This window comes from Ambystoma mexicanum, chromosome 6q, assembly GCF_040938575.1.
Source record: "Ambystoma mexicanum isolate Mex_15411 chromosome 6q, UKY_AmexF1_1, whole genome shotgun sequence".
NCBI classification, from domain to species: domain Eukaryota; kingdom Metazoa; phylum Chordata; class Amphibia; order Caudata; family Ambystomatidae; genus Ambystoma; species Ambystoma mexicanum.
Window position 1 is genome coordinate 429383979 of NC_090937.1, and position 26496 is coordinate 429410474.

The 26496-nt window shown below is 44.3% G+C and overlaps 1 protein-coding gene and 1 long non-coding RNA gene across 6 annotated transcripts in view; one reads left to right on the forward strand and one right to left on the reverse strand.

Moving 5' to 3' along the window:
• LINGO2 (leucine rich repeat and Ig domain containing 2) overlaps positions 1–26496 on the forward strand; it is a 5916036-nt gene that overhangs the window by 1670530 nt on the left and 4219010 nt on the right. The window lies entirely within an intron of this gene.
• LOC138515524 (uncharacterized) overlaps positions 1–26496 on the reverse strand; it is a 218977-nt gene that overhangs the window by 148360 nt on the left and 44121 nt on the right. The window contains exons 2-3 of the long non-coding RNA XR_011282048.1: positions 10559–10651; positions 9306–9479 (exon numbers count right to left, since the gene is read on the reverse strand). This is a non-coding gene — a long non-coding RNA (uncharacterized lncRNA). The remainder of the gene's footprint in view (positions 1–9305; positions 9480–10558; positions 10652–26496) is intronic.

Genomic DNA, 26496 nt, shown 5'->3' on the forward strand with positions numbered 1-26496 from the left:
AGCCCCTGTTACAAGGGTAACAAGCCCATCCTGGGGTATGTGTGGACTACCCCAGCCCAAGGGGGGATCCAACCATTTAGGTACCAACCCAGGAAACTTCCCTCCTAACTTTCCCCAGGAGGGCAGTAATCCTCCAAATGCCGGGTTGAGTTTCTTTCTCAGGTACCCTCAAAACATCAACCCACAAAACAATCCTCCTTTCTTTCCCCACTTTCCTGAGCCCAGACAGCCCACTACGGGAGAGGGGATGCCAAGGGTGGAGAGTTACTCAAACTATCCGAATCCAGGGTACTATGGGAGAAGGGATAGCTACCCTTCCTGTGATCCACCTAGGATGGAGCAGAGACCCCCTGTACCAGCCAGAGCGGGTGCCCCAACTGGAGCGCCAGGTCCACAACTTGTCCCAGGATCTGGGGCGCATGTTGAGGGCCCATAAGAACCCTCAGATGAACATGGCGGCTCAGAACTCCACAAACCAAGGGTCTGGTACTCCAGAACAACGACGGGGAGAGAACCCCGACAACTCACCAGCTCCAAAGGAGAAGGCACAGGGGAAGGGGGGTGTAAAGCCTTAGAGGAAGCTTCCTTCCCCACTTGTGAAAATCCTGTGGAAAACCAGGATCCGGAACCAAAATCTCCTGCCCCTGAAAGTCTGCAACCTAAGGAACAGAGGGAGGGTAGAAGAAATAAAAGACCTAAAAATACCCATTTTGTGGAGGAGGTTAGGGTCTTCCAGTTTGAAGGATGGGGGTTCTTCAGAGGACTCTGGGAAAAATATTGTCTCCTTCAGGGATGGGGGAACTCCTCCCAAAGAAAAATGGGACCTGAGAGATCCTAATGAAGACTGGGTGAATGTGGTGACTGAGTTAGGATCACATATCATTGAACCCTAGAATGATAATCCAGAAAACCACCTCACCCAAACCTATTCTGGGGACTGCCTCCAGAAGTGGGGGAGGGGGTTGCCCAGAATCAGAACCAGGGGAGCTCAAAACTCCTCCAATATCCAACTGCCACATTTATTTTGCAGATCCCCAAGCTACCACACAGAATCCTGCCCAAACTACCCCTGCGTCGGAATCAAGAATCAAGAAACTAACCCACCAACTGGCCCAAAATGCACATTATCTTTGCCCCCTTGAGGAGAAGGAGGGAAGATTTTATGCCCTGGTACAATTACAAGGGCAATGTACATTTTTGGCACTAGTGGACATTGGATCCCAAGCCACTCTTCTGTCAAAGAGAGCCTTTGATCAGCTGAATTCAGGAAGGGGAGAGAGATACTAGATCCCTCTCACCCCTCTTCCTGGACAACTTCAGAACTTTGATGAGAATGAAATTCCTGTTGAGGGGACTGCGCATTTGGAAATTAAAATAGGGCGACACAAGGTGAAACTCCCAGTCATAGTCATGACTCCGGAGGGCACACCATGTTTACTGGGGAATGACATCCTGCGCCGATTGTCTCCCCTGATAGACTGTGTAAACAAGGTCCTCTGGACCCAGACTAACCGGCCAATAAAATTAAAACATAGTGTAAACCATTGAACAAAAACATGATCACATTACGTTCCATTTGCAAAACAACCAAATCCCTGACGTGACAGTAATTGCAGTAGGACAACAAACTGGTGATGGGAATTCCTCTCAGTTTCTGAAAATCAACCTTCCAGCTTCAAGTGGCATTCCACACTGGAAGGAAATACTCTGAAATTCTGTACTAATTCACAATCAGAAAACCCCACTTCCATAGTAGGTGTATGCTAAAAATTTCTATAGGCAACAAAAGCATAGTACATAACTGTTGGGTCGTGCGAGATGTCCCTGCTGCATTTTGTTTAGGCAGTGAGATTCTCAATCGCTTTGCCATTAATTTGGATTTGATAAACTACAAAGCCTGGTCCCGATTAGGGGGTAATACCATGGACTTTGATGATTCAGAGAAAGCATTTCGGTCAGCTCAATTGCTGCTGTATGATATGATATAATATGATAGTTTATTTATGTAGCGCCTATACACAATGTGTTTCAAACCACTTCAAGGCAAAGGAGGGAACAAGGGAAAATACAACAACATTCTTACAGGCCATGAACAGTAAGGATGTGAAATTAACTATCATACTCGGACTGAAAACAGACAGGTGACTACCGTACTAGGCCTGACAACATTTCTGGTAGAGCCGAAGGAAAATAAAAGGTGAGGGAGAGGGGTGCAGAAAGGGAGAGGAGGAACAAAACAAGCGACTATCGTACTAGGCCTGACAACGTTACAGATAGTGCTGGAGGGAGGGGGGATCAGTAAGGGGATGGGAGAGCGACAGACAAGGTTGCTATCATACTAGGTCCTGGGACAATTCTGAAAGAGTAAGTGCATAGAAGAAAGTAAGGGAAGGAGGGGAGGAGTTAGGGAAAGGGAGAGGGTAGTGGAGGAGAGAACATAGAGTAAGCAGTAAAAAAGAGTGGAGAAGCAAGAGGGGAGAGCGAATACAATTGCAGAAGTCAGTAGTAACACATAATGTTGCAAGCCAGGATACAAGATGAAGATGGGAACAGCATGATTCAGGGCCACCATGAGTATAAAATGCAAAGGAAGTCCAGCATGAGAGCTGAGAAAGGGTGACGCACTGTGAATCAATGAAGTTCATAAAAGTAAAATCCAGCATTGGCCACAAAACGGTGATGGTGAAACCAGAATGTATCAGGAGAGACTCCTGTGTGCAGGAAGGGGGGGCATAAGGGAACAACACAGGGGGACCAGAGAGGGTGGGGATGGCCTGTGGGGACAGAGGATGTAAACACATGTTGGTGCATTTTTTGCCAGCTGTTTTAGCAAGGGGTCGGACCCTGGATCCTCCTGGTCCGAACAGGTCCAAACAGGAATTGCCCTTTACTTTGACTGCCCTTCTCTTTGGACGCCCGGGTGAGAGATGCTGTTCATCTAAGAGTTAAGAGCAGGAAGGAAGAGGAAGGGCTAAGAAGGTGGGTGGTGCTTAGGCCAGGTGACCTAGATCCACTTACACCTGCTCCCCAGCTGCAAAGGAATAGAGGCTGGAGGGCTCATTAAGTAGGGAAAAGAGCAGCAAGCAGGAAGGCACCAGGTCGGCGGGGCTTGCTAAGTGGTGAAAAAGAGCGGCAACCAGAAAGGCACCAGGTGGGCAGGGCTTAGGACAGGTGACATAGATCCACTTACACCTGCTCCCCAGCTGCAAAGGAAAAGAGGCTGGAGGGCTCCTTAAGTAGGGAAAAGAGCGGCAAGCAGGAAGGCACCAGGTGGGCCGTGCTTGCTAAGTGGTGAAAAAGAGCGGCAACCAGGAAGGCACCAGGTGGATGGGGCTTAGGCCAGGTGACCTAGATCCACTTACACCTACCCCCCAGCTGCAAATGAAAAGAGGCTGGAGGGCTCCTTAAGTAGTCAAAAGAGCAGCAAGCAGGAAGGCACCAGGTGGGCGGGGCTTGCTAAGTGGTGAACAAGAGTGGCAACCAGGAAGGCACCAGATGGGTGGGGCTTAGGCAAGGTGACCTAGATCCACTTACACCTGCTCCCCAGTTAGCTGTTGAAGTTCAAATTGGAGAGAAAGTCACCATCCCAAGATGGACATGACTAGTCCCACTTGAAGTAAAAATTTAAAGAGAACAGAAACTGAAAAATCCTGATGCATATGTTCACCTAAACACCCACCTCCAACAGCAAAGGTTGGGGTTAAACCCAACACCATTAGTCAATATAGAACACAACACCATTCCAATATTGATGGATAACAGCGACCTTAGGAGTATCACTCTGGGTGCAGTTGATGACCGACATTTTTCCATAGATGTAGGTAATGAACTGATAGGACCCATCACCAATGACTGTTTTGACAGTGGTAGTGACAATGACACAACACCAGACAGGACCTTCACCCGGCATGGGGGGAATTTCCTGGTGTACTCTTCCTGCCCTTATGGTAAGGAGGAGGTGACCTGTGACTTCAGGAGGGATGAGGTGATCTGCCATGTCCACAAGGACTGACGTCCCTGCCTCAAACCCTCTGTCCAGGTCCATACTTTAACCAGGGACTTCTCCACCCAGCTGGTGGAGGCCACTGAGATAGCCAAACCAGAAGTCTTTCCGGGCTTATGGTAAATGGTTGAAGAGAGAGTCAACCTAGCTGATGCCTGTGTGACTCTGGCGCAAAAGCAAAAGTTGAAACAAGTTTTCTTACATTTTCAGGATCTCTTTGTGGTGGACTCATATAACTGTGGTGGCACCGAAATCCATACAACAATTCCCACGGACCCTGGTTTGACTCCAGTGTTTGTGAAGCAATATCACTTGCCTCTCGCATCCATGGAGTCCCTCACAGAAATAATTAAAAACATTGAGTCTCATAGGATAATTTGTCCAGTCCACAGCACCTTTAATAATCTGGTGCTGAGGATTTTAAAAACGAACGGCCAGTGGAGACTCTGTGCTGACCTAAGGGAGATAAAGAAACAGGTCCGCACGTCCCAAAGGCTTCCGCCCTACATTGACCAAGGGCTGGCCCAGATCCAGGGGTCAAAGGTATACACTGTCATTGACCTGACCAATGGGTACTGGACCATACCTGTCAGTAGGGAGGACCAATACAAGCTGGCCTTTACCATCTGGGGGCAGCAGTACACATGGACCCAGACTCCCTTCAGATACATCAACTTCAGCAATGAATTTAACATCTTTTTACACAAGGCCATGCCTGACCTGGGTGAAAGGGGTAACCTTGCCTATGTAGATGATCTTCAAAGCTCAACATTGTAGGAACACATGGCGGAAATCCGTTATGTGCTGACACAGTTGAGGGATGCCGGAGCAAAACTATCTTTCCAAAAGGCACAGTGGTGCAGGACCCGTGTCAATTTCTTGGGGCATGAGATAACTCCTGAGGGTCTCTGTCCCCAGGAAAAGAAAGTGGAAGAACTCCTGAAACTAAAAGACCCCACAACTCTGCATGAGGTAAGGAGCCTCCTTGGACTGACTAATGATAGAGGAATGTTCATTGAGGATTACGCAGAGATCACAAGACCCCTGATCCATCTCTTGAAGGGGGGTCAAGTGGGAGTGCAGTACAGAACAAGCCAAGGCAGTATAGCAACTCTAAAGAAGCCTCTAACAAGCGCCTTGCCTAGCTTACCCTGTCAAAAACAAGGGGTTCTTCTTGGAGACAGGGTTCTCAAATACATACTTGACCGTAGTATTGTACCAAAAGCATGACAAGGTCAATAAAGTCATCTCCTATGAAAGCTTGACTTTATCATCTGTGGAGGAAAAATTCAACGATTGTGAGAAGGCACTCGTTGCAACGGCATGGGCATTGAAAAATTACCACCCCTTCATCCAGTGGAAACACATCATAGTGGAGACTCCACACCAGCCTCTGCAATTCTTCAAAGTGACAGATTCCGGGCCGGAACTGTGAGTGAGTCCAGAATTACTTTGTGGATCCTGTCAATGCAAAGTTTTCCAGTGGAGGTCAGATGTGGCCAAAACAAGAAGAATCGCCTTGCGCAAGATCTGGCTGACTTGCATGATTGTGCCAGAGAAAACTGTCTCGAGGAAGAAAGTTTTAAAATTCAGGACAACATGGAGGTGTACCTGAAATCCCCGCACAAAGTCTATGAAGAAGACAAGTGCGAGGGAATGCCCACCGTCTATGTGGATGGGTGCTCCTACCATGTTGACAACAATGGGGAAAAGGAACTAGTGTACGGCGTGGGGAATGCCTGGGTGAATGATGCTCTGGAACCCTCTGCTGGGTACAAAATCAGTCCCCGTAGTAGTCAGGTGGTAGAGCTGATGGCAGTTCATCAAGCAATCCTCACTGCTGTCCAACATCAACTCCACAAACTGTTCATAATCACTGATTTTGATTATGTCCGGAATGGGTTTGTGGAGCACCTGTTTAATTGGAAAACCAGAGGCATGCTATGTGCTAACAACAAACCACTAAAACATGGCAATTTAATACTATTGATGATCTGGTCACCTCTAATGGGATGACCATCTACTGGAAAAAGATCAAGGGTCATTCCAAAGTAGAGGGACCAGACAAAACTGGAAATGACTTAGCTGATCAGCTGGCCAAATCTGGAGCCATCCCAGGGGATCTCCTTGAGGGAAATCCAAGTCACAGCTATCACTAGGTCCCAGACAAATGCTCACAATAAACTCTCAACTGCCCAGTGGAGTAAAGAGACCCCATATGCTGATTTAATCACAGCTCCAAAAGGGGATCCAATCATTGGTAAGTTTTATCAACACATTGAGGACCCTGAGAACTTTCCCCTGACGGATACCGATTGCATTGGGAAAGAGGACCTCAGAGTGTTGATGAAATGTTCAAAAATGTCACGAATCCAAGATGGTTTGCTGGTGAGGAGATCCATATCTGGCTGTGACCAGTGGGTGGTCCCTATCTCATTCCAAAGCCTGATGGTAAATCATGCCCATGATGCGGCCACAGCCGGTCATCAGGGGTGTCATACTACCTTAGAAATCTTGAGAGAGGTTGCATACTTGCCACACATGGGGCAGCATCTCGACCAATACTTGAAAGGGTGTCTTGTGTGTGCACAATTTCAGCCAACATCACTAACACACCGTGCTTCCCTCCAAAAGAGGAGGATTACACTGCCTTGGTCAGATTTACAAGTAGATTTCATCAGGCCCGTGATTCATTCCTCTAGGGGGAACAAGTACATGTTAACCGTAACATGATTGTTTACTAAGTGGGTGGAATGTGACCCGGCCCCAAATTGCAAGGCAGAAACAGCAGCTGCCCTGATGATCAATCACATCTTCTCGTATTTTGGACTACCCGAAAGGATTGAGTAAGCCCGAGGTAGTCACTTAACCAGCAAAGTGATGACAATGATGTGGGAGATACTTGGGGTAAAAAGGAAACTACTCATTGCATACCGCTTGTCCTCTAGTGATGGAGTTGAGAGATACAATAAAGCCATTGTGAGCATATTAAAAAAGTTTGTGGCAGACTCTGGGCCAAGTTGGGATATTTGATTACCCCTTGTCAGGATGACCATCAGATCTACCCCTTCTTCTGCAACTAACATGTCTCCATTTGAGCTGATGACTGGATGAAGGATGGTGCTACCCCAGCACCTGCTCTATTGAATCCAAGAGCAGACATTGATAAATGCCTCCACAACTCATGAATATGTTGAAAATCTGAGAAAGCACCTTCAACATGCTTTTGCGTACGCTCAGCGGAATCTAGAAAGATTTGCAGACAGCATGAAGACCCACTATGACCTTAAGACAACCAAAAAGGTATGTCAAGTAGGAGACAGGGTCTACTTGTACAATTTCCAAAGGAACCAAGCCAAGGAGTGCACATTTTTGCCCAGCTGGTGGGGTCCTTTTGAAATTGTGGACAAAATCTCACCAGCCATCTACAGAATCTGCATCCCCAAGGGTGACTTGACAGAAGAAGAAAAGTGGGTCCACATCAATCAGCTAAAGTGTTGCCTACTCAGGCATACTGTGCGGCAAATAGAACAGCCTACAAAAAACACAGAGGGAGAACATTTCGAAACGTAGGAACATTTTGAATTGTCATTGCATACATGTGGGGAATATTGTAAATTGTCACTGAATGCGCATCATTCGCTGATGGAAGAAGAACTTACACTGAAGAAACATGTGTTCTTCATGAGAAGAAAGAAAAATCCAATATGCCGGACTTCCCCATGACTGTAAGTCAAGCCAAAGTCGGGTTGGGGGCTTCTGTGGGATGACCCATTCCAATGTGCCCCACTGCATCACTTTACAATTGGTGAAAGAAACAGCCCAAAATGGATGCGCTGACTCGGTGAGCGCCAAAATCTTCAGAACTGCGTTTGGGTCATAACCAGAAAATGGCTTGGAAGAAAGAATGCTGAATATATTGTGTATGTACTGCATAGGAAAATAATATTTAAATAGATCATTCTGATGTGCTTTTTATGAATGAAGTGCAACATCAGCTGTTGTGAAAGTATCTTTAGTTCAAAGGCTAAATTCTTTAAGAAATGTCAAAGGATTGCTAATGTAAAAATCCACCTATAAACTGTGTTCATTTTATATGTTTAAACGAAAGATTTAGGTGACACTTAAAGTAACACAATTGAAGTTAATTAACTATTAAAAAGAAAAAAATCTGCAGGACAGACCTCAGCCTGGGAAAGGTTGACACTTCACTGCTGGCAGGAAAGGCTAATTGCTGTTGGGAGGCCTTGCATACTCATGACAAAGGACCTCATTAGACGTTCTTCTTTGCCCCAGGCAAAGACAAAAGAATGCTTGGACACTCATCCTTCCAAGGGAGGGGCAGGATACTCTGCTTGCTAGGAAGAGGCTACTCACTGAACTTCAAAGGACTTGCCATTTGCTCACACTTGTGAAGGAAGAAAAAAAGAGAAACTGACTTGTGATTTTTGGATTTAAAATGCTTATTTGCCACTGAAATTCAAGACCTTTAACTTGGCAGCCAGAATAAGTAAACACGTAAAAAATACATACATATAAATCTGAACTTAGGCTAGCCATTTGAAGACTTGGTAGGATTTCTTACTGCGTAAGGAACTGAAGTTATGAAAAATGACCAATTGTGCAGAAACTATCAATGCCGGAAATCTAATATTGTGTACCCATATTCTAAGGGTGATTCCACATATATGTACTGAATTAGGAATTGTTAGGCCAAACATTTATGATTAAAATTGCCAAAATTCATTAGAAAGCCAAAACCATGTCCCACTAACTTGGGAGTTGGATGTAAATGTGTCCTACAAAATATATAATTTATGTATCAGATTTTCTTAGAGGGCATAAGTATATACATATGTGTTTGTGGGAAAATTACATTTTCGTCCCAATAACCATGGGAGGTTGCTGTCACATCATAAAACATGACAACCCTTTCTGTCATCCAACCAGCAATGAGCAAGGCGGGAACTGTGCATTTGACCAATCATAACCTTGTGGGTGTGGGTTGTAAGTCTGCCTCTACCATAAACTGAGTGATGTCATTTGGCATGACAAATAAGGGAACCTCTCAACACACAGACACACACTGATTCCTGACTCCATCCTGATTTCCGCGTGCTTCCATGTTCCTGAATTCTTTTTCTTGTTCCTAGTTCCATATTTCTTTACAAAGCCAAGGCCTCAGAATTGCTGAACTCATTTTTCAGCTAGGCCCAAATCCTGAAACCATCCCAAAACTTAAGGGAAGACATTTTGATCCACTTTGGTTTGCTACCATAAATGCTTGCCTGCTGAAACTCACCATGCACTGATCTGCAGTGTCCAGCAACCAGAAAGGCTGATCCAATCCAGTCCAGTCCAGTCTGAGGTGCCAGTGCAGTCTGAGGTGCCAGTCCAGCTGATCCAATGCCGCCAGCTGCGCCCTGATGTCCTTAGACCCGATCCGTGATGACCAGAGCGCTTGACAGCCCAAAATCTTAAATTAAAGTGGACTGTAAGTTTCAATAGGAATCATAGTAAACATAGCATATATTGCCTTGCATTTTCCTATCCAAATCTATATCCTATCCCTTCTTTAACTTCCGAGTGTTAGCGATATTATCTTAATTGTGTTTTACTAGACCATAAGTCATTAGTGATTTGGTTTAAATAAAGTAATTCCCATAAAGAAAATGGTGTATCCGCCACGTGAAGGGTTACAAGTGGCCGTGTGTAACTGTGGAGATTCACATGTGGCATTCTTCTTTTTCTTAGCCCTTAATCTAGGTTAAGTAAAAGCAAACTGTCATTTTAAAACTGATTTTCTGCTTTTCTCTGTTCTATTTTCCTAAAAACACCTCTCATTAAAATGTGCATAACTTCCTCAATTTAATAGCTAGAAACTGCATTTCAACTCTGACTTAAACCTAACACCTTTAGCTACACTCCTAACCCAAAACCGCATCCAAACATATATTTGACCCGTTTTTCTTAAAAACCATTTAGTGAAAATTAGGCAGGAATTTGCATTTCTACAAAAGTTTACACGTGTGAGATTCAATTCCAATTATTTCCAAACTTCCATAAAGATTCAAAGTGTGTATTGCTGCTCATATTATAGCTTATGTTTGTTAGGATCTTTTCAGTGTTGCTCCCATCGGAATTCATATTGATTTAAGGACTGTTTCACACTTTTCACTGTTTTGCTCAGCCATTTTCAAATGTCATTTTAAAAGTGTAAAATTTCCAAAACGTTTTCTCTCTTGTTTGGGGAGGGAAGATTGTATTCAAATCGTGTGCACTGTCCTTTATTCCTGAATGCCTGCTGCTTACTTACATCTGTGTAGAATTGCTTCTTTGTGAGTTGAGAAATTTGGGGGGGAATCCTATTTTAAGTGCTATCTTTTCAACAAGCCAAAACTGTTCTTTTCTCCGCGTTTTATCTTCTGTGTGCTAAAAAGTGAATTCAACTGCATCACCTACTTTATTATTTGTATTGTCACCATATTGGTGATTGCTACCCCATATATTAAAACATGTGTTTGATTTGAATTTTAAATAATAAATAAATATTACCTTTACCAACCAGCCTGATTCCTTGTCAATTGTGTCCTGGGGTATTTTGAGAAGGGGTGTGATATGAATGGCATATCACTCAGAATATTGAACCTATAAACACAATAAAGTAAGTATTTCATAATAATAATAATAATAATAATAATAATAATAATAATAATAATACATTTATTGTGAATTAGTTCAAATCTGAACTTTACACAAATAATACAAATATATCCACTGACTTATACATATACATTATCACGAAAAGTATACAATTGAGATAGAATAAGGCGTATGAATCTCATACATGAAATAAAATACCAGAGGCATCAAACACAAAGCACAAGACACAAAGACTGTAACCTAAAGGCCTATTAGCTTAGGGCCTGAGGAGTATAGCACAAGCAACACATTCAATGAGTAATACATTTGGATTGTTCTCAGGCAGTTTCACTTACAACCTTCGGGTTAGTATCAGTTTCAGGTAAGGGAGGAGTGACCTCCTGCTCTGATTCCACTCTAAGTTCAGTGGCAACCTGCTGATTCAATAGCAAACTTTTAACTTTGATCCATACCCTGTATAGTGGCAACTGTGTGTCAACAGAATCTGAGTTCAAACAGTAATCCCAAAAGGGCTCTCCCTTGATGGTATCATAATTACATACCAGCTTAACCAACAAGCACATGTATATGACCCCAAACGGGGGCATTGTGTTAAGACGTGCCTGGTTGTTTCTAAATGTCCACCCATCTCACAGATGCGACAGCTCCTATTCTTTGGTGAAATGCCCAACCGTGAGCCACCAACCGCTAACACCTGAAGCTGATTGGTCCACAGCTTTAGCATAAATTGACGTACCTCCAGATCAGGGCAAAACATCAGATATCAATGTGTCTTTCTATATCTGTGAATGATGTGTCTAACACCCTCATACCCGTTCAGGGAGAACAAGTGGGTATAATTCCGGTTCCAGTTCCATCTGTTCATTTTATGTATGAACAATGTTTTTAAATGTACAAACAGCATCGCTCTTCTTGCCATGGGACCAGTCTATGTCATAAAATAGGGACTCATTCAACTGTTTATAGCTATAACCCTGGGGGGACTTTTCATCTTCAAATTTATTACCGGCCAAACTAAGCAATTTGCATGAAGGGATACTAAGAGTTTCAGGTAGAACACACCTTGCGCCCGCAGGGCCATACCTTTAAGTGATGTTAGACCCAATTCCAGCCTCAAGTATTGCATAGAGAAGGATGGGCCCATACCCAATACTGCACGCCAATACTGCCCCTCCATCATGTAAAGCCAGTTCAGATCTTGTATTGCTAGTGCCTCCAGGCCATACAAGATGGCCAGGACAATGCACTGTTGATAGAGTTTGATAATCCCCACAATGCTATACCCTGGTGTTCCTTTGGTGAATTTGAAGACCTGCAATGTGAAGAGTTTGGCCCGTCTCTTTTTTTGGGAGACAATCAGGTTTTAATCAGGTTGAGTATCAAATTCTAACCCCAAGTATGGATAGGATTGGTCAATCCTTATTCTACCCAAGCTTGTCTCAACCCCTGAGCGACTGGGACCATATCTAGCAATTGCCACAATCTTGGTTTTCCCCAAATTAATGATAAGATCCAAATGAGTCAAATAGAGGGCCAACTCCTCTAGCATACTCTTGACTCCTGATAACGTTTGATCGAATAGTACCAGGTCGTCAGCGTACAGCATACCAAAAAGGGAGCATACCCTAGCTTAGGAGGGCAATTTGCTTTAATAGCCATCAGAGGTAGTATTTCATTTGCACACTGCATGCTAGGCTGAGACCATTGTGTATTGCCTGATTGCAATCCTTAACAGTTATGCTGTATAATGCGGACTTACTGCCTTCATTATGTACACATTTCATCATACTGCACTGATCTTGCACTTTCAGGTGGGGGGGGTCAGAGTTTGTATGTTCCTGGGGTTATATGTCTACAGCAGTCTGCATTATATATCAACTGTTAACATGTTTTACATAGTCGTCAGTCAAACTAACTGCAATGCACACAAGATTACGACCAAGCACCTTCAAAGAAGCTGTTCCTCACTACTCCCTTACAGACCGACACATGTTTTTACTTTTAACTAAACACACACACACAGACCCAAACACAGAGAAGATCAAACCAGACAAAAAAAGGCAATGGTGCGAATCAAAAGAGAGTGGTGAAACAAGCAGCAAAACGAGCCTTTAACAATGATCGTGGCTCTCTGTTTGAGAAAAAGATCAAAGACACATCTAACCCTCCTTTGGTTTTGGTTAGCACTTTCAGTAACCTATCATATAAAATCAAGGGTATTATTTGCAAAAACTGGAAAAAATGTATGACTTCCCCTACCCCTATTGTGGCTTTTAAGAAAAGTACCAACATTAAGAACCTTGTAATGAAAAATGATGTTCAGCGTACTACAGTCTATCCACGCACACAAGGCACTCTTTGGAATCTTCCACAAGTGCTGGGCCACTATCCATTTGGGAATTGTGTAATGTGTCCCTTGACTAAGAAAGTTTTGAAAGTCAATTTGGGTCTTAAAAATGAATGGGTATTAAAAGAACATACAAATTGCAATACCAACAATGTAATTTATATGATTAAGTGTCCCTGTTCTTTGATATACATTGGCAAGACCAACAGGAAATGCAAAACACGGATGATTGAACACAGGAGCTGCATTAGGAACAATATTGACACTGCACCTTTGGTGTCCCATTTTAGGAGGTTGGGTCACTCAGAAATTGATCTTGAACGGTGTATTTTGCAGAAAGTACCAGGGAAATGTCAAGATTTGATTAACAGGAAATTGGTCAATTTAGAGCAGAAACTTATTTTTTTGACCAAAAGTCATCTGGTGGGACTTAATGAAAGTATTGAATGGCATAATGTGAAATGAATATTTCCTTGGTCTAATCCTACCCTGGTTCTGTGTTCTTTCCTGGTGGCTATATTTCATGCCCTCTCTGACCCTGATTTTGGGATAGGCATAATGCCATATGTGTACCATTTCTGGGGATTTTTTCTGATACAGGTATTGTGTGCATTCAGATTTATGACCATTTGGTCCATTCCAAGGATGGGGTTTATTCATATGTCCTGGCTCCCGGTCTGATCAAGGGGCTTACTTTCCAATTGTTTTCCTTGATACAGTCCGTACCTCAGTGAGATTTTGCAATCCCCGCTTCTGATCCATATGTAGTTATGTGGATCAGTAGTTGTGAAAGTGTTGGGTCCCTTTGGCTAGACATGTACACTGGAGTCGACATGGAGCAGCCTTTACCCAGGTTGGGATGTCTATGATACGGTTGTTTCGAGACGTGACGGGTGCACGTGTTTGGAAATAAATGGTTAGTGGTGGCTGTTGAGCGACCCATGTGCGGGAAGCTTTCAGGTTCAGACAGTAGGGGCTTTGATTACCTACAGCTAATTGGGGCTCTGTCTGTTTACAAGCCATCACGTGATAATATCACATGATCGCGATACGTAGGGTTGCTTGGCAACCGACGGTCGCAAGACGAGCAGACGTCACATTTACGGGACGTACCTGCACTCGAATTTGTGTTCCTTACGATGCGAGTCAACGAAGTCGCTTGCTCCCCACAGTGAAGGGAGTGGATACAGAGACACACTACGAGCGTATGTTGAGGGAGGTGAGCAATACCCCATAGTGGAGCCTATTATTATTCTTCTGAACAAGGCTGGTCCTGGTTATATTGGGCTGTAATAGATACGTGCCTTTTTGTGTTTAGGATCTACTTTGGAGGCTCAACAGCAGGGTGTTACCTGAACGAGTGGTGGTCATTTGTAACCTTTTGAGACACTTGTATCCATCGGAAAGGTCACATTTCTCTACGGCTCTATTAAGGTTAGGGACCAGAGGTGTTGGGGACACGGGGCGCCCCATGAGATTGCTTGGAGGTGTTGTGTGCATTTGTATAACAGGTCTGTGTAGATGCTTGCTAACAGTCTGTTCTGGGGGCTTTGCACCCTATGATTTTGTTTTTGTTTTGGTACAGTGTAACCGTGGGGTTTGTTGTTGGACTAGACGACCAGTGTCTACAGAATTAAGGAGTTGTAACCTTATTTTGGCCTAAGAAAATTATTCTCTTGGGACGCCAGTTTTCAGGTAGTGATATAGTCACATTTTCCTACCGTCTTTCTTCCCCTTTTTTGGTATTGAGGGCTAGGGCTAGGTGTAGTAATGCAAACCTGTGACGCCCACATATTGATACGTTTATATTGTCTTTGTTGCACCCACAGATTTTGGAATATCCTTTTGTAAAACCAAGAATAGAATTTTGAGCGGAAAAGGACTGCCATTTCAGAGCACAAGAGATATGATTGCCCCTGAGGAATGTCCAGTTAACACACAACACTAAGGACAGAAACTTATATAGGTCGGGCTAATACAAGCACAGTGTGGAATAATAACAATTAATTTGGCACTGTTCTCTGTTTTCAGGTTCCAACTTTGTGTTTCCTGTGCTTTTTAAATGTTTACAATTTGTCTTTTTGCTTTGTGTATATTGTATTGTAACATGTGCATATGCTTTTTAAATGTTTTAGATTTCTCTGTTAGGGTCTTGTGTTTTGAATATTAAAATATGTGATTTGGAACATCTTTTGAGGACATATACGTATAATTGGCGAATGTACAAGGTAATGTCATGGTATTACCATTGCGTGCATTTTGGACATTGTTAATGTTTACTAGGGATTAGACTCCTCCTTTGTTTGTATAAGAATTCCATTATATCCCCACTTAGTAGGAGGGGTTAATACCAGATACGTGTGGGGTAATACCCCTGTAGAAATTTATGCGAATCAAAATGAACCAGACTTTGCACAGGACATTTACCCTCCATAGTCATAACTTCTCTTTTCGTTCTAAGGCAATGACCAGCTAATGAAAACATTACTCAAGGATAGCTTTTTTGTTTCAAAATGCGTTAATTAGCTACGAAAGTGGGATTAGTCACCATTGGATACGATAAAAGAAAAAGCTAAGCATAGCGCCATGAAGTTGAATAACTGGCAGAGGTGCATTATAAAGATCCCACATACCTAAACATAACAAATGTAAGGAACAGGATCAGTGCTACCAACAGCGATGAGTTTGGAGTATTGACAACCAAAGACAATTCCACTCCTTCACAGAATTTATTTAATAAAGCAGGCCAGACTATGGCAGTCCCAATGCACATGCCCTCTGGAACCCCTATGAGTTCTGCAAATCTAGCATAACTCTTACTCTAATAATTAAATGACACATGATCTCAACGGATACCATTAAAAACCATAATTAAGTTTATCGTTGTGTGTATCTAAAGTTTAAGTTAAAGGACTTCTTCCACTGATCCCTACACTTAGTCAGACCCGGGTTTTCAGGCCTTCGGACATCACGTTTTTGACTCGCTCTGCTGTTGCATAAATGAGCCTGGAATAAAGAACACAAACTGTGGGTTGAGGTCTATATTGTGTTTCTGAATAGTCTTTTACTAGCAGGACCTGGAAGCAGGAGCTATCTCCTTCCCTAGGTACTGAATGTCCCGAAGGCGCATTAATTCGATTGGAAAAGCTGCCCCTTTCCTTGGCTCTTACATCAGCCAGATTGATTGGAGAGCCGAGGGCGCTGCTGGGCCACATTTTGTGCCAGAAATGCACTCGTAACAATGCAGTCTTCAACCAGGTCCCATTTTGTGCTGAAAACAATGCACTCTTTTAATGTACATTGGAAAATCGATCTGCACACCTTTGTGCAGGACTGATAATGAAATAGAACATTGCCTCTGCCATCTTGACATTGCAAAGACATTGGCGTTCTATGTCATCTGCACGATAGAGTTTCAGGAGCCTTTGAGTAAACTACAGGACCCCTCTCAAGTGCAACGAGGAAACGTCCTAAGCATCATACTAACGAACCAAAACTGCTATCTCCCTAGCACCCAGACACACAGGAATGTTCCTCCATGCTGCCATGGCAGCAACATTTCAAAGTTTACTTTGTGGCATTGCATTCTGAGCAATGATATCTGATTGCTTCATGATTCACACACTGTTCAGATGCTACTATTAGCCCCGGGCTTATAATGTGCATAGTCCCTGGGGTCAGACAATTACGCTGATACTGTCCTTCCTGCTAGTGTGGGTGTCCTAAAAGGCGCTCGCTGTGTAAGCACTAATGTAGCGCGGAACGGAGCCAAAGCCAGATGTGTGCAGATCATTTTCCTGATTCCCATTCATTCCCCCTCTCAGCCCTTGACACTGCTTTCTCTCGGCCGCCTGCATATACCTGGTCTCAAAGTGTGGACTCTGCTTGCGACGCAGCAAGACGTGCCTCTCTCGTGATTGCCGGTTTTAACCTGTCCAGTTGAAGTGCCGTCTAATCCCATCTTGAATTCATAACCCAGGCTTCTCTGAGGTGCCCTCCAAGAACAAGCCCTCAGCCTCAGCCATGGCTGGTCCATGCAAAGGTTAACAGTGCCACTGGAAACATATGGACATTAAGCTTCAAAGGGAAATTATGCACTCAATATTTTATCGTTATTTATAAGAATGTCATGATATATTGACCTCAGAAATGTGTATATGTGTGCTGCTCAGCTAAATCTTACACAGCCACAGTAGTGGCTGTGTAGTTATGGTTAAGTTGCTGTTTCCATAGGAAGAGCACTATTTGGGCGGCTTATAACTCCGCTCCCCCTGTACAAATCGTCACCAGACTTTGCAAAAGAAGTATATGGCCCACTCTGAAATGTTTTGCAAAGTTGGGTGAGGTTTGGTCCAGGGGGGGAAAAGTTATAGGGGGGGTCCCAAAATGTCTTTTTTCCCCATAGACTGAATAGGGGAAAAACTTTGCGCACGCCTACAGCCCAAACCGCTGGACGGATTTTCACCAAATTTGCAGCAGGAGTAGGGGCTTGGTCCTGAAAGCGTGCTTTTGTAAATTTGTTGAAAATCCGTCCAGTAGTTTTCTTTAAAATTACCAAAAGGTAGGTCTCAAAAAATTAGTGATATCTATGTCCGCAGACCGCAGAGACACTTCCCTGTTCGCTCGGCGGGCAGGACACCGATTGGCTAATGCCGCGCATCATGTCCGTGGACACACGACGTGTCCGCCGATTGGCTGAAAGGAGGCGTGATGTGCGTCAGATTGTTCCGATGCGCCCGCCATCTTGGATCCGCAGACAGCGCGGCGGCAAACAGAGGCGAAATGCAGTTTTGGGGAGTGTAAGGGGATTCAATTCAACACTACAGCTAAGTCAACGCCTAGTCTAGAATATGAATGAAAACCCTTATTGATATATCTTTATGTCCCGTTCATGCGTTCTGGATGACTACCCCTGTATAACACCCCTCTCTTGGAATCCTCCTGACCCCACTGAGCCAAGAAGTAGTTCTGTTTTGCAAGTTTAAAAGGTTTATTTGATAATTTAAACAATATATATATATATCACACTTATAATAAATTAATAATTGAATATCACACTTAATCTGATATGATAAAGTTTAACAATGGAGAATCTGGCACTAGCACACTTCTTTATAATCACTAATGAGTTGAGATGAAATGGATAAGGTAGCACACTGGTAAATAGGTACAGAAGTATAATGTGGTAGAGAATGCTTTATAGAGTTCAAATGGATGCAATGTTGAATGAATGAAATGCAGTATAGAAATACTCAATATGATTTCAACAAAACAATGTAATCACTTTTCTCTGGCAATCCCCTCCCCCCCTTGATGCAAGGCAAGGAAATGGAAGGAAAACACACAGTTCTCAGAAATGCAATCAAATGTAATTCAGTTCACCCCAGCAAGCTTACACTACAGAAAACAGATAGGAGTTTTGAAAACACAGACCCAAATGCTTTGATATGTGCTAGCAATGGATGAGAAATATGTTAAATTGCTTTTAATTCCCTGTAGAGGTTCAGGGTGAGTGGTATCTAGTTAATATTAGTCCAGGCTCACACTAGCAATGATGCAGGGATAGTTTTTATGAGGCAAACGAATTTCTGGCAAATGGAAGGCAAAACTGCTGTCTTTTTACACGTTGAGAAATTTGCAAATCGCGGCAAAATTCGCGGATGCGCCGAGCGCTATTACAGAGGAACCACAAGGTCCTAGGAAAGCCTAGGATCTCAGCTTCAAAATGAAAGTTACTGCAAGTCTCTAGCACGAACGGTTGCGGAGATATGAGCGATTTTGTGAAGGTCGTTTTTCAGATTTGAAATTTTAAAAGCTCAAAAAGACAAGTGCAGCTTGCAACTAGAAAATGACAAGTGACAGCTTTGCAAATGACAGGTGACAGTTAGGAGACAGTTCTACTTAGATTAAACTAGATTGAATTATATTACTTTAACTAGAGATTGGTTCTGCACAGTTTTCTAGGTACTCACACTATATTCTTGAGTGAAATGGGCCTCGCCATGGATCTGGTCAGGTTTTAAACTCGCCTCTGGTCTCTGCACTTCACAATGATCTGGGTCAGCTCTCTCTGGTTCTCTGGTCTGGGTCTCTAGTTCTGGATAGATTGAAGTCTCTAGTTTGGCTCTCTGGAGGTTTGATGGAGGTAAAGTATGGATTTTTCCGGCAGAGCTTCCAGCGGCAGATGGATTTGAAAGTCCCTATCTGTCCTGTCTGTCTGCTTTTATGTGTTTAGAATGTGGGTGTGTTCTAGCATCACTGACCCTACCTCTCTCTCAGCTTCTAATTGGTCAAACTTCCATTTATCATTTGATTGGGGGAGCTAGGTTGGGTCAGAGTGATGTCATTTTACAGCCTGCAGAAAGTCCACTCCTCCTGTCAACTTACACACAAATCTAGATTTGAAACAAATCCATATTTGCAGAGGTACATATTGTTTTAAAATCATATGCACCCATCATGCATTACAGGAGGTATCCCCTGTTCAAACTCTGCTCTTCCTGGGAGCTTGCATTCAGAAATGGCACATATTTCACTTTTTAACTGATTTTTCAATTTCTGACATTGACCCAACTTTACATACATGTGCGCAGGGAGTATGGACATTAACTGATGAAGTTTCAGATTTTTAACATGCATACATTTAGAGTAATATCCACTTTTCCGCTAAAACCCCCCTGAACATGCCACCGGGTCGAAAAACCTCTTAAAATGTGGGCAGAAAAATCACAAGAATTATGGTGTCATTTATAAAATTTTCACATGTCCGTACTATGAGTTATTCATCTTTTTCTAAACAATATTCTGGCTACAAAGGGGTGTGGTTTCCTCTCAGCACAAGGTAGAAATACTGGTTTATCCAGTTCTGCCAAGCCAGCTTGCTCTCACAGGCAGTGCCCCTCCCCTTTCCTCAGGAGGAAGCCACTTTTTACGACCATTTACGACTCCTGCCAATAAAACCTTTGCCTGAGCCAGGACAGGGCTTTGTTCACTTTCCTGCAGAGCACAGGTAATTCAATTATCAGATAGATGGCATATCCTTAGTGTGAGCAGCAAAAGGGCAGCTAGGCCTGGGAACACAGCTGTGACTCAAGTTTCACTCCTGATGGGGGTAGTTGCCAGGCAGAATTCAGTTCCTTAAGCCAGACTTTCAGCTAACTGTCATGTTTTTTTGTTGCTTTTTAAATTAACTTGCAATTTTACACATGCAGCTAGAATGCTGATTCTAAGTTTAAACTATGACATTTCAACAGTTACAAAGGCATGTGACACCAAACATAGGTCACTCATTTAATCTAAACATTTTCGATTTTAGTGTCTTTAAATCCAGTGCAACTTAAACTGCTGACTCCATAGCAGTTTTGTTATAAGCATTGTTTTGGGCTCTTCATTTCCCAGATTTTGTAAGCACACAAAACCTCATTCTGCCAAATGTCTGCTGGTGTTCAGTGAATATTTTGCACATGTTGCAATGTTTAAAATAGACACTTTGGCTTGCCTTCAGAGAAACACAGGGTGGTTTTAAAACGCCGGCTTTTGGATAGTGGTGAGTACTGGTACTGCACCCATTTTTGGGATTGAACAAATGAATTCCCCACAATTCTAAGTTGCATTTGGCAATCAGCATTGCCATTCCCAATGGTTTCAGACTACTGTGCGGGTAGTCCAATGGTGGTTTTAAAGCGCTTTGAAGCTAACCGGCGCTACGGTTTTTCCTTTGGCAACCCATTTCCCTCATGGCAACCCAGCCTTTCATTCTCGCACTGGTGGGTGGCAAGTGAGGCAACCATTTCGGTGGGCGCACAAACTGCGCAGCTTTCCTGGATTTCGGCGCACATGTGGGTTTTCTGCCATCTTGAATTTTCTAAGCCCACAGCACCAAATGTTGTGGCATGACAGCTTAAACCTGGGTCAGGACACCCAACAAGCCCCCCCCACGCGACTGCACTTTGAATTTGAGTCGATGGGGAGTCGCGTGCCCAAGGGTTTTGACCCACACACCGGTCTGTCCGCATAATCTTCTTCCTACTCTGTAGATGGCACAGTTCATCATCTTCTTCTCCATCCGGTACTGATCGATCGGTTCTCCTCGCCGGTCCTGATGGGAATATTGGGCGGTCCACTGGGCCCATTGCGTCTCTGCTCGCGGTCTCCGTATCATCCTCCTTGGCCCGTCTTCAGGTTTTCTTTCTCCTAGGACGACAAAGGAAGAGCGGCAATACCTACTCATAGACTTTTTCCACCACTGTTGAGATAGTGGGGCAGCATATGCATTTCATCATAACAAAACATTACATTCTTATTTTGAAAAAAAAAAAAAACAATATAACTAAGAGACAGTTTCATGCAAATCACAATATTTTAGAGACTAGATGTGGTATGTTTTATGGTTGGAACTGAATTAGTCTGAGACAGTACCCGCTAGGATTCCAGAGGATTCCTCCAGTTGTTGCAGAGTGTGCCTGGGATGGCAACACTTCAACTGGTTTATGTGGACCCACTTGTCTTCCCCCGCTGCCAAAGGACCTTTGGGGATGTGGATTTTGTAGGCCACAGGGGAGATTTTGTCTATGATCTCGAATGGTCCCTTCCATGTAGGCAAAAATTTGCGCTGCTTGGCCTGGTTCCTTTGGAAGTTGTATAGATAGACCCGGTCCCCCACCTGATATTCCTTCCTGGAAGTTTTCAGGTCATAGCGGGTCTTCATGCTATCAGCTGATCTTTCTAGATTCCGCTGAGCATAAGCAAAAGCATGTTGGAGGTGTTTCCTTAAATTCTCTACATACTCATGAGTAGTGGAAGCATTTATCAGTGTCTGCTCTTGGGTCCTATAGAGCAAATGCTGAGGAAGCACCATCTTGCGCCCAGTCATCAACTCAAATGGTGACATTTTGGTTGCAGATGAAGGGGTAGATCTGATAGCCATTAGGACCAGAGGTAATCGGATATCCCAACTTGGCCCAGAATCTGCCACAAACTTCTTTAATATGCTCACAATTGTCCGGTTATATCTCTCTACTGCCCCAGAAGAAGCTGGTCTATAAGCAATATGCAGCTTTCTCTTGACCCCCAGTATCTCCCACATCTTTGTCATTACTTCACTGGTGAAGTGGCTACCTCTGTCTGACTCAATCCTTTGAGGTAGACCAAAACGGGAAAAGATGTGGTTAATCATCAAGGCAGCTGCAGTTTCTGCCTTGCAATTTGGGGCTGGGAGACATTCCACCCACTTGGTAAACAAGCATGTCACAGTCAACATGTACTTATTCCCCCTAGCCGAGCGAATCACAGGGCCTACAAAGTCGATTTGTAAATCTGACCATGGCAGTGTCATCCCCCTCTTTTGGAGAGGCGCACGGTGCGTGAGGGATGATGGCTGAAATTGTGCACACACAAGACACCCCTTCAAGTATTGGTCGAGGTCCTGCCCCATGTGTGGCCAGTATGCAACCTCTCTTAAGATTTCCAATGTTGTGTGAAACCCCCTATGACCGGCGGTGGCCGCATCATGGGCGTGACTCAACATCAGGCTTCGGAATGAGGTAGGAACCACCCACTGATCGTGGCCAGCTTTGGATTTCCTTACCAGCAAACCGTCTTGAATCCGGAACATTTTTGGACATTTCATCAACACTCTTTTAGGTCCTCTTTCCCAATGTAATCGGTATCCGTCAGGGGAAAGTTCTCAGGGTCCTCAAGGTGCTGGTAAAATTTACCAATAATTGGATCCCCCTTCTGAGCGGTAATCAAATCAGCATCAGGGGTCTCCTTACTCCATTGTGCAATTGAAAGGTCGTTGTGAGCATTTGTCTGGGACCTAGTGATGGCAGTGACCTGGATTTCCCCCAACAGGGACTCAATCTCAATTAGATCCCCTTGGATGGCTCCGGTTTTGGCCAGCTGATCAGCTAAGTCATTTCCATTTTTGTCTGGTCCCTCTACTTTGGAATGACCCTTGATCTTTTTCCAATAGATGGTCATCTCATTCGAGGTGACCAGATCATCAATGTTTTGGATCAACTTCCCATGTTTCAAGGGTTTGTTGTTAGCACATAACATGCCTCTGGTTTTCCAATTAACCAGGTGCTCCACGAACCCGTTCCGTACATAATCCGAATCTGTGATTATGACCAGTTCGCGGAGTTGATGCTGGACAGCAGTGAGGATGGCCTGATGCACAGCCATCAATTCTGCCACCTGACTACTTCGGGGACCAATTTTGTATCCAGCGGAGGGTTCTGGGGACTCATTCACCCATGCATTCCCTACGCCGGCCACCAGTTCTTTCTCCCCGTCGTTGTCAACATGGTAAGAGCATCCATCCACATACACAGTGGGCATTCCCTCACACTTGTCTTCTTCAAAGACTTTGTGTGGGGAATTAAGGTATGCCTCCATGTTGTCCTTTATTTTTAGACTTTCGTCCTCGAGACAGTTTTCTCTGGCACAATCATGCAAGTCAGCCAGACCTTGCGCGAGGGGACTCTTCTTGTTTTGGCCATATCGGACCTCCACAGGAAAGCCTTGCATTGACAGAATCCAGGAAGTAATTCGGGAGTTACTCACATTTCCGGCCCGGATTCTGTCACTTTGGAGATATTGCAGAGGCTGGTGTGGAGTCTCCACTATGATGTGTTCCCCCTGGATAAACGGGCGGTAATTCTTCAATGCCCACACCGTTGCCAGGAGTGCCTTCTCACAATCGTTGAATTTTTCCTCCACAGAGGATAAAGTTTTGCTCGCATAGGAGATTACTTTATTGACCTTGTCATGCTTTTGGTATAATACGGCCGTCAAGCACGTATTAGAGAACCCTGTCTCCAGGAAGAACTCCTTGTTTCTGACAGGGTAAGCTAGGCAAGGCGCTTGTGAGAGGCTTCTTTTGAGTTGTTTTACTGCCTCGGCTTGTTCTGGACCCCATTCCCACTTGACCCCCCCCTTCAGGAGATGAATCAGGGGTCTGGTGATCTCTGCGTAGCCCTCAATGAACTTTCTGCTGTAATTAGTCAGTCCAAGGAGGCTCCTTAGTTCCCGCAGAGTTGTGGGGTCTTTCAGTTTCTGAAGTGCTTCCACTTTCTTTTCCTGGGGACAGAGGCCCTGAGGAGTAATCTCATGCCCCAAGAAATTAACACGGGTTCTACACCACTGTGCTTTCTGAAAGGAAAGTTTTGCTCCGGCGGCCCTCAACTGTGTCAGAACATAACGGATCTCCGCTATGTGTTCCTCCACAGATGAACTTTTGATGAGGACATCATCTACATAAGCCAGGTTACCCCTCGCACCCAGGTCGGGCATGGCCTTATGTAGGAAAATGTTGAATTCATTGCCGGAGTTGAGGTATCCGAAGGGAGTCCGGGTCCATGTGTACTGCTGGCCCCCAAAGGTAAAAGCCAGCTTGTATTGGTCCTCCCTACTGACAGGCACAGTCCAGTATCCATTGGTCAGGTCTATTGCTGTGAATACCTGTGACCCCTGGATCTGGGCCAGCCCTTGGTCAATGTAGGGCAGAGGCCATCGGGAAGTATGGACCCGTTTGTTGAGCTCCCTGAGGTCGGCGCAGAGTCTCCACTGGCCGTTTGGCTTCAATATTCCCAGCACCGGGTTATTGAAGGTGCTGTGGACTGGACGGATTATTCCCCTGGACTCAAGGTTCTTAATTATTTCAGTAAGGGACTCCATTGATGCGAGAGGCAAGCGATATTGCTTCACAAACACAGGAGTCATGCCCGGGTCCGTGGGGATTGTTGTGGTGTGGATGTCGGTGCGACCACAGTCATATGAGTCTACCGCAAAGAGATCTTGGAAATCCAAGAAAACTTGTTTCAACTTTTGCTTTTGTTCCAGAGTCACACAGGCATCGGCTAGGTTGACTCTCTCTTCCACCATCTGCCTGAAGCCTGGAAAAACTTCTGGTTTGGTTATTTCCGCGGCCTCCTCCAGCTGGGTGGAGAAGTCCCTGGTCAGAGTGCTGATTTGGACTGGAGGCTTCAGGTGGGAAAGGCAGCCCTCATGGACCTGGAAAATCACCTCATCCCTCCTGAAGTCACAAGTCACATCTTCCTTACCATAGGGGCAGGAAGTGTACACCAGGAAGTTCCCCCCATGCCGGGTAAAGATCCTGTCTGGTGTTGTATTGTCATCACTGTCACTGTCAAAACAGTCCTTGGGGATTGGTCCTAACAGTTCATTTACTAAGTCGATGGAAAAATGTCGGTCATCAACCGCCATTCCAATAATGGTGCCTGCGGCTAGAGTAATACTCTTTAAGTCGCTGTTATCCACCTCTATTGGAATGGTGTCATGTTCTATGTTGACTAATGGTGTTGGGTTTACCCCTAACCCTTGCTGTTGGAGAGAAGCATTTAGATGTATGTAAGCATCAGGGTTTTTCAAATGTTGTCCTCTTTTAACTTTCACTTCCAGGGAGAATTGTCGGGTCCTTTCTGGGATGGTGACTTCCTCTTTAACCTGAATTTCAACTGCATAAGGTAGCAATTGAGCTGACCTAAATGCTTTTTCTGGATCATCAAAGCTCATGGGATTATCCGCTAATCGGGACCAAGCTTTGAAGTTTATTAGGTCCAAACTAATGGCAAAGCGATTGAGAATGTCACTGCCTAAGTAAAAGGCGGCAGTGACGTCTCGCACGACCCAACAATTATGGACTATGCTCTTGTTGCCAATGGAGATTTTGAGCATACACCTGTTTGGCAGGAGATGTTTGGAATTAGGCGCTTCCAGGTCCATTTCCCATTTGTCTATCAGTTTCAATGGGGGAATGGCTGGATCTTTTGGGAGTTGGCGAAACATGGCTTCGCTGATGAAGCTCTTACCGTTGTTCACACACACTCGAGCGAGAACAGAGTCCTTCCCATCATTTAACTGAACAGGGATGAACAACTGCTCTCCAATTTGCTGAATATCAGCCAGGCTCTGAGCTGATTTCACATCTTTCTGGACTATAGGAGTGGGAGTTTCAGATTGTGGATTGGTATAGAATTTCAGAGTGTTTCCTTCCAGCGTGGAATACCACCTTAAACTGGAAGGAAGGTTGATTTTCAGAAATAGAGAGGACCCCCCATCACTAGTCTGTTGTCCTACTGCTATTACTGTCACGTCTGGAATCTGGTTGTTCTGGAAGTGAAATTCTACTTGGTCAGATTTTTGTTCAACCATGTGGCATGTGCCGTTTAAACTAACATGGTTGACACTCTGTTTTAATTTTATTGGTCGGCTAGTCTGGGTCCAGAGGACCTTGTTTACACAATCTATTAGGGGTGACAACCTTCTCAGGAGGTCATTCCCTAGTAAACAAGGGGTGCCCTCCGGGGTCACAACTATGACCGGGTGTTTCAACTTATGTCGCCCAATTTTAATGTCCAAGTCTGCAGTCCCCTCAACGGGAATTTCCTTCCCGTCAAAGTTCTGTAGTTGTCCCGGAAGAGAGGTGAGAGGAATTTGGTAATTCTCTCCCCTTCCTGCA